Genomic DNA, 14,214 nt, shown 5'->3' with positions numbered 1-14,214 from the left:
TTTATTATTTCCCTTTCCTGTCATGTTGGTCACTCTGATTGGTGGAAGGTGGTACCTCAGAGTTGTTTTGATCTGCATTTCTCTAATCAGCAGGGATTTAGAACATTTTTATGTGATTATTGATAGTTTTGATTTCTTCATCTGAAAACTATCTATTCATATCACTTGACCATTTGTCAATTGGGCAGTGATTTGATTTATAATAAATTTGACTTCGTTCTTTGTATATTTCAGAATTTAGATCTTTGTCAGAGAATTTTGTTATAAAAATTATTTTGCAGTTTGTTGCTTCTCTTCAAATTTTTGTTGCATTAGTTTTGTTTGTACAAAACCTTTTAAATTTAATATCAGAGTCATTCATTTACATCTTGTAATGTTCTCCATCTCTTTCTTTGCTTGGTTTTAAATTTTTTCCATTCCCATAGATCTGACAGATATATTATTCTATGTTCATTTAATTTACCTATAATTTCCCTCTTTATATTTTGAATTTATCTTGGTATAGGGCATGAGATGTTGATCTAAACTTAATTTTTCCCAATCTGTTTTCTAATTTTACCAACAGTTTTTGTCAAATAGTGGGTTCTTGTCCCAAAAGCTGGGATCTTTGGGATTATTGTACACTATCTTGCTGAGGTCATTTACCCCAAGTCATTTCTATTGTTCTGTCTCTTAGCCAGTACCATATGGTTTTGATGATTGCTGCTTTATAGTACAGTTTAAGATCCATTAGTTCCCTTTATATTCTTGATATTTTGTTCTTCCAAATGAACTTTGTTTTTTCTTTTGTTTCTTTTGTGTTTTTTTGTTAATTTTTTCTAATTCTATAAAAAAGTTTTTTAGTACTTTTATAGGTATGGCATTGAATAAGTAAATTAATTTTGTTAGGATTGTCATTTTATTATATTGGCTCATCCTACCCATGAGCATTTAATGTTTTTCCAATTGTTCAGATCTAGTTTTATTTGTGTGAAAAGTGTTTTGTAGTTGTGTTCATATAATTCCTGCTTGTCTTGACAAATAGATTCCCAAATATTTTATATTGTTTACAGTGATTTTAAATGGAGTTTCTCTTTCTAACTCTTGTTGCTGAGTTTTGTTGGAAATATATAGAAATGCTGATGATTTATGTGGGTTTATTATATATCCTGCAACTTTGTTAAAGTTATTATTTCCATTAGCTTTTTAGTTGATTCTCTAAGTATACCCATATCATCTGCAAAGAGTGATAGGTTTAGTTTCTTCATTGCCTACTTTGATCCCTTCAATTTCTTTTTCTTCTCTAATTGCTACTGCTACCATTTATAGTACAATATTAAATAAGAGTGGTGGTAATGGGCATCCTTGCTTCATTCCTGATCTTACTGGGAAGTCTTCTAACTTATCCCCATTGCAGATGACATTTGCTGATAGGGGTTTTAAATAAGTACTGCTTATTATTTTGAGGAAAGGCCCCTTTATTCCTATACTTTCTAGTGTTTCAATAGGAATGGGTGTTGTATTTTGCCAAATGCTTTTTCTGCATCTATTGAGATAATCATGTGTTTTTTTTGGTTGTTTTGGTTGTTGATAATGGGCATTTATGCAGATGTTTTTCTAAATATTAAACCAGTCTTGCATTCCTGATATAAATTCCACCTGGTCATAATGAAAAATCTGTGATAACTTACTGTAGTCTCTCCGCTAGTATTTTACTTAAGATTTTTGCATCTATGTTCATTAAGGAGATTGGTCTGTAGCTTTCTTTGTTTTTGGTCTTCCTGACTTAGGAATCAGTACCATATTTGTGTCATAAAATGAATTTGGTAAGACTCCTTTGTTTATTTTGTCAAATACTTGGTATAGTATTGGGATTAGTTGTTCTTGAAATGTTTGATAGAATTCCCTTGTGAATCCATCTGGCCCTGGAGATTTTTTCTTAGGGAATTCCTTAATGGAATTTCTTCAATTTCTTTCTTCTGATATGGGATTATTTAAGCATGCTATTTCCTCTTTTGTTAATCTGGACAATTTATACTCTTGGTAAATATTTGTCCATTTCATCTAGATGGTCATATTTATTGTCATATAATTGGGCAAAATAGCTCTTAGTGCCTTAATTTCCTCTTCATTAGAGGTGAAATCTCCCTTTTCATTTTTGATACTATTAATTTGATTCTCTTCCTTCTTTGTAAATTAGATAATCAATACTTTTTCTATTTTATTTTTTAAGAACCAGTTCCTAGTCTTATTTATTAGTTCAGTAGTTCTTTTACTTATAATTTATTAATTTCGCCTTTGATTTTTAAGATTTTCAATTTAGTTCTTATCTGGGGTTTTAAAATTTGTTCTTTTTCTAGTTTTTTAAGTTGCATGCCCAAATCACTGAACTCCTTTTTCTCAATTTTGTTGATATAAGTACTCATGGATATAAATTTTCCCCTAAGTGCTGCTTTGGCTATATTCCATAGCCTTTGATATGTTATGTCCGCATTATCATTCTCTTAAATGAAATCAGTAATTATTTCTTTGATTTCAAAGAGAGGTTTCAGCTTCTGCTGCTTCTAAGCCATCATCTTGACTCCACTCCCTGGGCCTTTGTCTTTGACTGTCCGCTGCCCCTCCTCAATGTGAATCCACTTTGAGTTTAGGAATGGCCCTGGTAAGGAGCAGCATTGGTCACATTCAACACTTATTCCTGCCAAGTAGAGAAGAATCTATTAAAAAACTTACAAGACTTGTCTAGGGGTGGTCTGTAACCTGCTATGCTCTTCTGCTGCTCTGGTGGTCCATTGCAAGACTTTCAAGTCATTCTTTAGGCTCTAGCCTTGATGTACCAATGTTCCTTAATGTGTTTCTCTGGGCCAAGAAAGCTTTCATTTCTAAATACTTTTTATTATTGTGACAGTGAGTTCCTGGAGCAGTTATTTTAAAAGACCGTTGAGTTTGGGTACATTGGAGATATCTGCAATTTTAAAGAAGTCAGGCATTTGAAGAGAAAGAATAAGTGGTATGTACCATCTTTGGGGTGGGCCTTGCAAGCAGGGTGAGTTCTGGGAACAGGAAAAGTGGGCCAGAATCTAGGAAAAGGGAAAACCTGAAGGGTTATAGGAAGTGAGACATGAGTTGGCATCACTTTGCTTAGTGCTGGGAGAAAGATCATTTACATGATCTTATAAGATAACTGCTCTCTGCCTAAATCCATAGGGCTTTATTTCCCTTGGGAGTTTTCTCCTTTTCTTCTCCCATGGTACTTCCCAGAGGGTCCCATAAGACTCAATGCAGGCTTCCAAGTTGACTTTTGATTCTAGAGAATCACTGGCTGGCTGCCAACAGATGACAGGATGGGCAGGGAGGAGAGAAAAAAAAGTTTGGTGAGTGTTCTAATGCCTTTTTCTCTCTCTCTCCTCCCAGCTATCTCCCAAGAGACATTAAAGTCTCTTGTTTTGAGTTTAACAATGGAGTTCTGGAAAGGATATTCCAGTTCAGTGTACTTCTTTGGGCAGCCTACTGAAGATGAGATCATTTTTATAATAGTGCTCTTCCTGGGGGCAGCACTGCTGATTGTTAGTGGTGCCTTAACCTGGAAAGCCTTTCTGCAGCTGACGAACAGCACTGGCGATGTCTATGCCAAAAGCCAAAGATTTCTGAGTAACATGAGGGCCAAAGCCTCTCCAAGTGCTCTGTACTTGTGTGAGTCAGGAAATTCACGAGTGCCCGCAGGTGAAAGGAAAAAGCTAAAGGCTGGGATATCCGTAATCAACTACATCTTAGTCCCAGTGCATGTTACCTCTAGAGAGCAAAATGGCATTCCTCCACAATCCTTTATGCCGATGACTGTATCTCGTAAGGATATGCTCCCTGTGTAGGAGGAAACATGGTGACTACTCACCTCAGGTCAGCCAAATAATTGGACTGCTGTATATTCTTGTGTCTTGTTTGCTTATTTCTGTTCAAACTCTCCCGCCAGAGCCTCACTTTCCTCATTGAGGGATGATGTCATCATAGTAGCTTTTTCAAAGTCCCTTGCTATATCCCCCCACCCAAATCCTTTGTTTAGAGGGGAAGGGAGCCAGGAGATTCTCACAACAGCCTTATAAGGTAGGTGCTATAATTCTTATTTTACATTTGAAGAAACTGAGGCAGAGTGAATTGTCCATGGTCCTATAGCTAGTAAGTAAATGAAACTACATTTAAACTCAGGTCTTCCTGATTCCAGGTCTAGTGCTCTATCCACCTCAAATGGGCAGAAAGAATAAGAGGCATACTTTGGAAGAGATTCATGGGCCCTTGGAAAATGGGGAGCCAAGATAGGCACTTCTCTGTGTGGTCTTGCCCCAAGAGCCAGCTCAGACCATGTGTTACAGTAAATAGCAAAACCCTTTTCCTTTAATTGCCACAAACTTCCCAAGGAGGTTTTCCCCCTGAACTTTAGAGACAAGGGCAAAAGGGAGTAGGTAACATTCAATAAAACATAAGCGGGGTCATCCCTAGAAATAATACAGAAGACCTCCAGATGAGGGTTAGTGACTGGGAGCTCACTACTTCTCCAGCCTGGGGGGAAATCACACATGTTACTTCTTCTGGAGTCACATTAGGTTTCTCTGATCATTAAGTATGACTGTAACAGGACCACATCTAGCCTGGGAGCTGAGTGGAGGGGGAGCAGGATGGTGGTGCTAGAATCTACTCTTTTCCTGCCCATCATTTCCCTAGCTAGTCTTCATTCTGCTTGGGCTTTTTGAATAGTCCTTTACTGGATTAATGAGTTATAGCTGATTCTCTCCAGTTTTCTTAATCTTTGTTCCATCTGGTGCATTTTTAGACCTTTCCTGGAGTGTCTGTCAGAGCTTTGGACTCCTGTAGGTGCTAATACACTACTGTCTTCCCACAATTCCCCACTGTTTCCCTTAATCACATCCCACCCCCACAGTAATTCAAGGGCCCCCCAAAGTTCCACGTTAGATTTGCCCTAGCAACAGCTCTCCCAGCATTCTCCGCCTCCTTCAGCACTCTAGTTGATGCTCCAGACTGACACAGCTATTATGCCCAACCCACTCCCCATCAATTGTATATCACACATCTGGAATGGAGGTGTTAGAAATCCATTACTCTGAAGGAGATTGAGCCTCCATTGGGGTAAATTGCACACTAACACCCAGCTATCAGAGTTGACACAGAGCTGTCCATATATGAAGGTAATGTTGGTAATGGAGTAATCAGCAGGCTGTGTGTTTGAAGTCTCTTATTCTTGTTGGGAGGCCTGGATATGCCCCAAATCACTGGCACATTCTCAGCTCGGGTCCCTTGCTCCTATCAACATAGATGTTAAACCTGGGTACCCAGTTGAGCCTAGAGAGGAGACTTCCTGGGGAGTCAGGGAGCTGGCCCCATCACCTTCAGTAAGTTTAGAAATCTGTGATTCTGGATCACACCTTGGTTAGCACCTCAAAAATTGTCTAGCTCCAACCAGTGCCTAAGCAGAAATGCCTTCTCTCATTGAATTTCCCCAGGGAGGCCTTCACTGTGCCACCCAGCCCCAGGACCCATTCCCCAGACCAGCTGCTCACAGCCTATGCTTGCCCTCCTGTTGAGCTCAAGTCGGCCTCTGGGCCATTTGCCTCTTTGCTTTGAGTTTAGCCCTCTCGGTTAGAGATGGAGACTTATAATTGGATAGGGAACTCCCAGGTTAGGAAAGTACTTTGGCATATATAGTTCAGCACCTTCTCAGCAACCTAGAATCTTAGTTACCTAGAGGAGCAAGAGATTAAATTATTTTCCTAGGATCATACAGCCAGTACATGTCAGAGGCAGGACTTGAAACCAGATTTTGGCATAGAATGTGACCCGACGACTTCATAGACTGTTTCCAAGAGTGGTTGTGGTGGGGTAGCTAGGTGACTCAGTAGAGTGAGAGCCAGGCCTAGAGATGGGAGGTCCTAGGTTCAAATCTGGCCTCAGACACTTCCCAGCTGTGTGACCCTGGGCAAGTCACTTGATCCCCATTGCCTAGCCCTTAACCACTCTTCTGCCTTGGAACCAATACACAGTATGGCTTCTAAGATGAAAGGTGAGGGTTGAAAAAAAAGGGTGGTTGTGGCCCTTCGGTTGATCTTTAAGTGGCCAACTTGGTTGTGACCCTTTGTGAATTTAGCTATTTGGTCTTCCAATGGACAGTCAGTCCATCACTGGGAGCCCAGAGTTAATCTCCATGGCACCGTGGGTCATGGGAGGATGGCAGACATTCTTGGAGAACTCTATTGATTGCTATTTAACATTAGTCAGTCAGCAGGCCAGCAAGATCTTTTTGAATCCCAAGTCTTTGATCTGACATCAAAACTACAGGTCTGTCAGATATTAGCAGTGGAAGAGGAGGTACCTTAGTGGCCATCTAGTCCAACCCCTTCATTTTACAAGTAGGGAAACTGAAGCCTGATCATATGATCATAGATTTAGAACTAGGAGGGGCCTTGGGATTGTCTAGTTCCATTTTAAATACGAGGAAGCCAAGACCAGAAAATTGAGGCATCATGCCCAAGGTCACATGAGCAGTAACAAAGTTGACCTTTTGCCCAAGGTCACCTGGGGCAGAACCAGGTGCCAAATGGAGTTAGTGTCCTTTTTCCTTCATGTTGCCCCTCTATTTGCCTCTCTTTATGATTTGATGCCGTCTGAGCGTATCATCAACTTGTACGTCCTGGCTATTCGTCTCAGTTTGTTGGCATTTGGTCTCATGAGATACAGCCCCTACCACCCCACCCCACCTCCCTCCCTCCCTGCCACTGCCTCTGTCACATCAGAGTGCTTAGGAGGGATGATCTCAAAGTTTCCTTCCCCTTTACTCCAAGAGGCCACAGCCTGCCCGACAAGACCCTCTTCTAGTTTGATCCTTGTCACTTTGAAACTCTTCTCTGGTTCCTCAGGACCCATCTTCCCCAGCAGATTTCATCCAATAGGAAGGCAGAGATAACTGGTTAACAAAGTCAATGAGCTCTTGGTAAAAGCACCTGTAGGTGCTGTCTCAGTGTTTGTTCCTTTCCCTCCACCCATATAACTACTGGTGTGAGAAGACAGTGTAGCCAAGTAGAAAAACCTTTCAGTCTGAGAATCTGGATTCATACCCTATTTGCCGCCTAAACCTGTGTGACCCTGGGCTAGTTACTTAACCTCACTGAGCTCACACGGAACAAACCATCTCCAAGGTCCTTTCCAGCTCTGAGATTCTGGGACTCGGCTTTCGGTGACTTTGTTGGGCTGGTTGCCCCCACAGGTCTGGCTTCTGAATCTCCGCCTAAGCACAATGCTTATTCACAGACTCTTTAAAAAACACCACACAATAAAATCCTTTCCTTTTTAAAAATAATGAACTTAATATCAATTAACACGAACATTTCATTGCCTAAAGAAGAAAAACAACTAGTATGTAGAATTGCGAGGTCCCCCTCCTTCTTCCCATAGTGGTGTCATTCTGCATTGCTGTATATTTGGGCCCTTGTGAAACACAAATTTGCTTCTAGAACCCAAGCCCTGGGATAAGCCTACTCCCTGTCCTGATCCCTGATCTGAAAACTGGAGCAATATTGGAGGCCTGTAACAGGTGCCTGCCAGCCGATGGCCAGAACAGCCGAAGACTATCATGGACGGTTTTCCCTTTGCTGTTAACATTCAGAAGTTGGATGCTACCTAGTGGCAACTCCAAAAGGTGAGGAAGAAGCATTCGTGGACTCCCCATTACCTCCTTAGGAATGCCAGGGAGACTACCAAGTAATTCCCCATTGCCTTGGGTGTCTGTTGGGGCCTTCTCTGAAGGGCTGCCTTAGAAGAAAGTCTGGGCTGGGGCAGAAACAGAGGGGGACGGAGAGCTGGATGCACAGGAATATGGATGGACTGATTTAGGATTGCAGTAGAGATGAAAGGAGTATGTTCCAACCCCCACGAGCAGTTCTATCAAATAGGGAAAAGCCCTCAATGCCAGTGGAAGCCCATTGTACCGTTGTACAGTTGTTCACTGCCTTTCTTCCAAAAGCCATTTGTGCCAGTCTGAGGGGCTTTCTACACATTCATACAAAGGAGGTGGTCTGAACAGTGTTTAGCAGAGACACATTTTATTCATGACTGTCATATCTAAGGAAATAACACCCACTGAAATACTGAAGGAATTTATTCATCAGTCCGAGACAGCTAGATGACTCAGTGGTTAGAATGCTGGACCCGGAGTCTAGAAGACTCGAGTTCAAATCTAGTCTCAGATATTGTGTGACCCAGGGAAGTCATTTAACCTCTGTCTGTCTTAATCCAGTGGAGAAGGAAATGGCAAGCCACTCCAGTAACTCTGGCCAGTACTGGCACACCATGGGCCATGGGGCCATAACGAGTTAGACATGACTGAACAACAATATTTTTTATTATTATTAATTAAAAAATTAATTAGTATTTATTATGTGCCTGCCATGTTCTAGGCATGGTGCTAGACTTGAGTAATACAAAGACAGGAACCATATCCTGCTCTCAAATGGTTTGATTTTTTAAAGAACATCTCCAAAAGTAACAAATCTTTAAATTTATAAATTTTAAAAAATATAATTCCTGAAATTAAAAAAAATAGTCTACAAGTGTCTGTTTAAAAAACATTTTTTAAAAGTGATCATTTGGGTGTCTTTTAGATACAATAGGGGATGTTTGAGGGAAAATATCTGAGATCACTTAAAAGAGGGTATGTTGGAGACAGCTGGGTAGTTCAGTGGCTTGAGAGCCAGGCCTAGAGACAGGAGGTCCTGGGTTCAAATGTGGCCTCAGACACTTCCCAGCTGTGTGACCCTGAGCAAGTCACTTAACCCCCATTACCTAGCTCTTACCACTCTTCTGCCTTGGAAACAATACAGTATTGATTCAAAAATGGAAGGTGAAGGTTAAAAAAAGGAGGGTTTGTTTTGAGGGTCTTCATGATCTTGGGCCCCATGCACCTAGTTTCCTCTAACCCATCAGCCAGTGGCTGTGTTTGTGCTTGGTGTGAGGAAGTTTAAAGGAAAGATTCAACAAAGGGAACAGTGCCATCCCGCCAGGGCTTTGGAGGCTGTCCAACCCAGCACCCTTGTTTTAGGGGAATGCTGAAATTGAGAGCAGCAGAAGAAATTGCAGAGAAAGGTCTCTTCTAGCCAAAGTCCTCCCTCCCCTTTTCTTCCCAAAGACCTTTCTGGGATAGACCAAAGCTTCCCAGACCTATAGGCCAGCCTTGCACATTTCTTTGCATCCCACTGGGGTTGACAGCCCCCTTGGTCCTTGACTTTCATCTCTTTGGATCCCTTCTGGGCAGCAGTAGAAGGAGAAAATGTGAGTACTACTGGGTGCTCTTTTGGGGCAAAACTCCCAGGATTATTCAGCCAGGTGAGGAGGACGGTTAGGAGTTTAGGCTATAGTTTAAAGTTTTTTACATTTTTCTTTTACTATCTTAGAAAAACTTAGTAGGCATATTGCTGTGACTTGTTTTTAAGCCCCAAACCTTTTAAAATCTAAGGGAAGGAGCAGCTGGGTAGTTCAGTGGATTGAGAGCCAGACCTAGAGATGGGAGGTCCTGGGTTCAAATGTGGCCTCAGACACTTCCCAGCTGTGTGACCCTGGGCAAGTCACTTGACCCCCATTGCCTAGCCCTGACCACTCTTCTGCCTTGGAGCCAATACACAGTATTGATTCTAAGACAGAAGGTAAGGGTTTAAAACAAAACTAATGGAAAATGGCTAGCAGTCCCCCAGAGTTTTTTGTAATGGAAGCAGGAGAGATGCAGGCTCTGCCACTAAACAGAGCCCATCAGCAGCACAGCTGCCATTGCCCACACTAATGGAAAGGCAGTATTAAACAGGCTCGTTTGAGAAGCCAGAGGCTCTTCTTTCTCTTCCGCCTGGGGATTCCATTGAGGTTAGTGGGAGTTCCATGGGGTGCTTAGGAAATAAGAATCTGATTCATTCCTCCCCATGGTGCCCGTGGGAAGCCAGGTATCATCAGGAATGCAGGCCTGACAGCTTATAGCATCAGGATATATAGGATCTCTGGTCTGTCATTTGAGCCGGGTTATTTCCCTGTATGGAGGCTCTCTATACTGTAGCCAGCAGTTAGTTCTAAACGGAAGATGGCAGACAATAAAGGTCACCTTTGGGTGTTCTCATGTCTAGAAAGCAATCTCTTCCACGCTGTCTGTCCATCTTTCATATGGAAATACAAGATAAGCAAGTGTGTGAGATTGGCTGCAAATCCATACTCAGAACTGAAGGGAAAAGATTGACTAGGAAAGGAGCTGCTCTCCATTATTTTTCAGCCTGATAAGTAATAACACTCCTCAGGATTACGCCTATTAAAAAACAAGCAAACCCTCCTCGTGGAACTCCACTGATCAGTATAATTAGCTAATTTTCAAGTCGTGCAATCAGATTGCCTGTAACTCTAGTAAAACCTCATTAATTTGGATCACACTCATTTGGAACATGTGATAATTCCAAGCAAACATGATTATTAGAGAATCAAGAGTTTGAAATACTTTTTTTTTTCATCTGTGATTTTTTCGGGTCATGCTCAGGAAAAAAGAGAAATTCAGTTGAAGATCATTAACATTTTCAAATGAAGGGCTCAAGAAATTGTCTTCCCAGATGCCCTTAACTTCTGCTCCCACTGATTCTTGCGGGCAACTTTTTCCTTTTGTGAAATGTCATTCTTTCATGAGCTCCACTAATTTTATTGATTGCTTTTAGGACTGTTCATCAAATAGTTCATTTGTCAAGAATAAAACTACATTCTTCTTTTAACAACTTCTCCAATTTGAATCTTTCACTGTCCGCCTTGGCTCCCCTCATTCCAGCCTTCCCACCCCCCCTAAATGCCTACTATTCCAAATTCAGGAGATTTTCTTTTCCTTTACCTGTGGAGGGCCACTCTCTGGCTTACAAAGGTAGAGACTGGAGCTGTGATTTCATTGCTATGTGGAACGTCTGGATGAGGACACTACCAAGCTGGCACCTTTTTGCCCCTTTTATGTCAGAGAGTTGTCTAGAGCAAGAAGAGATTTGCCTGGGGTCACACATCCAATGGGAATGAGAGGCAGAACCTGTGCCTAGATGGAGATGTGGACTCAAAATAGCTTCTCCCAAATAATGGCTCCATCGCTACTCATGTACATCCGTCCGACGGGATTTACTCTAAGCACAAACACCCTCACTGCTGTGTGGCTTCAGGAAAAACCCAGTGCCGCCATGATGCCTCTCAATCACCCCTCATTACCGAGCTTGTATCCCCAGGCCCAAGCACACCTGGGCCTGCCCCTTTCATTGCTGTGAATTACCAGCAGTGGGAACATTGATTTGTGAGACTGTGGATAGAGAAATTGTTACCTTGAGCCCACTTGATCTTACATCATTTAAAAGTGTGCTCATCTTGGTTTCTTCTGTACATCCAGTAATAGGATTTCGCTGGAGCCTAGAGCAACATGACGAAACGTTACCATTTTCTCTCCCTCTCTCTTCACAAGTAATGAGTTTAGCAGTTTATATGCTGTCAAATTTAATATGTTTCTGTGCAAAAAAAATGTAAAAATAACAGCACCGCCAATCAGGTGACTACTGACCTGCCTCATTGGACGGAAAGGGAACCAGTTCCTTGTCACTTTCACACCTGGGATGCTTCTGGTTGGCTCCTGAGGTGTGGGCAGCCCAGAGGAACCCAAGGCAAACGGAGGTGGGAGCAGGAAAGGGGCATCCTGGGCCAAGAGTTTATGTCCCGAGATATGAAAGATAATCTGTCCCTCTCCCAAGCATAACAGGGGAAGGTACCAACCATTTATGACACTTCTTACTTTGTCAGACATTGTGTTAAGTGCTTTCCAAACATCTCATTCAGTCCTCACAACAACCCAGGGAGGTAGGTGTTGTTAATATCCCCATTTTACAATTGATGGAACAAGAGGCAGACAAAAGTTATGTGACTTACCCAGGGTCACACAGCTAGGAAGTGTCTGAGGCCAGTGTTGAACTTGGGTCTTCCTGACTGCAGACCCAGCACTCTATATTAATGCTTTGACAAGTAGGTTTTAATAGAATTGGTTTCCTTTGTAATCTAATGTATTTTATTTAACATACTTAAAAGCATAGTTCTAAGAAGAGGTTCACAGATTTCACTGGATTGTCCGTGGAGGCCCATGGCACAACCACAATGAAGAAGGAAGCCCTGAGCTAGTGGGATCTTCCACAAGGTGGACTAGATGACCTCCAAGAGCTGGATTCTGGGTTACCACCTTAAATCTTTTGCTATAGCTGCTTAGGGAGCTGGGGTGTGTGAGTGGGTGTTGAATTCCCCTCTGGGCAGGTAGGCATCATAGGAGCTCTATGTTCTGTACACAGGAACCAGACTAGCTGTGAGAGCCATGGGGGGCTCTGCTTCTTCAGTCTGTGCCTCACAATTCCAGAGGTGGGTGTATGAACAGGGGATGGACAGCTGTTCTACAGGCAGCAAGGCAGCCAATGAAACTGTTTACATCAGCGCCTCCAGCCTAGGAAAGAAGGCAGTAATAACAGTAATCAGAATAAAATGGCCTCCCACAGTGGGCTTAGCCCGAAAGAACTTTATCTTTCTCTGAGCAGTTGATAGCTCTGAAAAGATCCTGGTTAGAGGGCTGCTAAACAACAATAATGAATGCAATCTACAATTTAGCAATGAAAATCAAAAGTACACAGCCATAATGAAACAATTGCATAATGAATGCTGGCTCCCTGTTTAAAGGGCCAGGAAGGTGGCTAACCTCTAGAAATGGGCCACAAGAGAGCTTGGGCTCCATTGGATTCAGCTCAAGCAAGTTTGCCAATGGCCTTGATTGGTATCCTCAGTTTGTCCTTGGTCTCTTTCTCTATGAAATAGGAGCCCAAATACATTCCTCTGGTTTTCCCACAAAGGGGACACTGTGTGTCTAATGTGATATGCCAGACGTGGGATGTAGGCTGGCTACAGCTTGTGTATATTGTGTTTCAAAGGTTGGCTTGGGATCTCAGAGATGTTTTCTGATCTAAGCCAGGTTCTGCTCTCCCAGACCAGCTCCCATGGGGAATGCATACAGAATGTCCCTAAAGGGATGATAGGATTGTAGTAGATACACCTTGACCACTGAGTTTAACAATGTTTCAGTGTGAAAACACAGTCAGCCTTCTTCCCGGGAGCATGCCATCTTCTGGGTTTCTCAAGGCCTTCTACAGTCTGGCTTCTGTGTGTCCTCCTAGTCTTGAAGACCTCCTAGACTTGAAAACAGTTATATCATCTCTCCTGAGCAATTGCTCCTTTTCCCTTTAATTAATCCTTGTATGGATGGCACCGTTTCAAGTCTCCTCATCATTTTGATTGCATTCCTCTGGACATGATCTAGCTTGGCAATGTCCTTCTGACAGCAGGGTGCTGGGAAATGAGCACAGAGATAGAGGACGTGGGAACTCTGATGTCATCTCGTTCTGGAAACTATGCTCCCATCATCCAATCTCAGATCGCATTTCTTTGTTGGGTAATAAATCATATTGTTGACTCATATTGAGCCTGCAGTCTGGTAAAAACCCAAACCAAACCGCAGGTCTTTTCCACATAAATTCAATTTAACTCAGGTCAACCAGCATTTAGGAAGCACTGGGGTGTAGTAGAAGAAGGGCTGATCTTACAAGATCTGGGTTCAAGTCCTGCCTCTGGAACAGATTGCCTGTGTACCACAGGCAAGTTACTTTTCAGTATTGAAGGCTTTTCTAAGACCATGAGTTGCAGATGAGTTGACAGTGGGCATTGGTGGAAGGAGGTTCCCCTGGGAACTCCCTATATGAATGCAATCACAGACCACTCCATCCTCATGTATGTAGTATTTATGTTGAGGATACAAGCCCCAAGTGAAAGATGATCTTTGTCTTCCAGGAACTTTCTGGAAGAGTGAGGATGCAACCTTTAAACAGATATGTAAGTAAAATGATTCAAGAAGGGAGAGAACAAGTGGAGGTATCACAAAAGGCTTCACAGAGGAGGCGGCACCTGGGTGTCACCTTGAGACCTGAAGGAAGTTCAGAATTCTAAGAGGCAAAGGGGAGGAGGAAGTGCATTACAAGCCTGTGGTACAACCTGTGCAAAGGCATGTAGGTTGGAGATGGAAGGCTAAATTTAGAGAACCTATTTCGGTCCGTTTAGCTGGAACTGATGGTGGCGGCTAGGCTGTGAAGGTCTTTAACAAGTCGA

At 42.4% G+C, this 14,214-nt stretch overlaps 1 long non-coding RNA gene across 1 annotated transcript; it reads left to right on the top strand.

Moving 5' to 3' along the window:
* Positions 1-878: 878 nt before the first annotated feature.
* Positions 879-3,902, top strand: LOC130456071 (uncharacterized). The gene is made up of 2 exons (XR_008914343.1): positions 879-2,989; positions 3,394-3,902. It is a non-coding gene; the product is annotated as an uncharacterized LOC130456071 (long non-coding RNA).
* The last annotated feature ends 10,312 nt before the right edge of the window (positions 3,903-14,214 follow it).

The sequence above is a fragment of the Monodelphis domestica genome, chromosome X (assembly GCF_027887165.1).
Source record: "Monodelphis domestica isolate mMonDom1 chromosome X, mMonDom1.pri, whole genome shotgun sequence".
Lineage (NCBI taxonomy): Eukaryota > Metazoa > Chordata > Mammalia > Didelphimorphia > Didelphidae > Monodelphis > Monodelphis domestica.
Note: the sequence above shows the minus strand (reverse complement) of the source record. Positions and strands in the feature narration are given on the sequence as shown.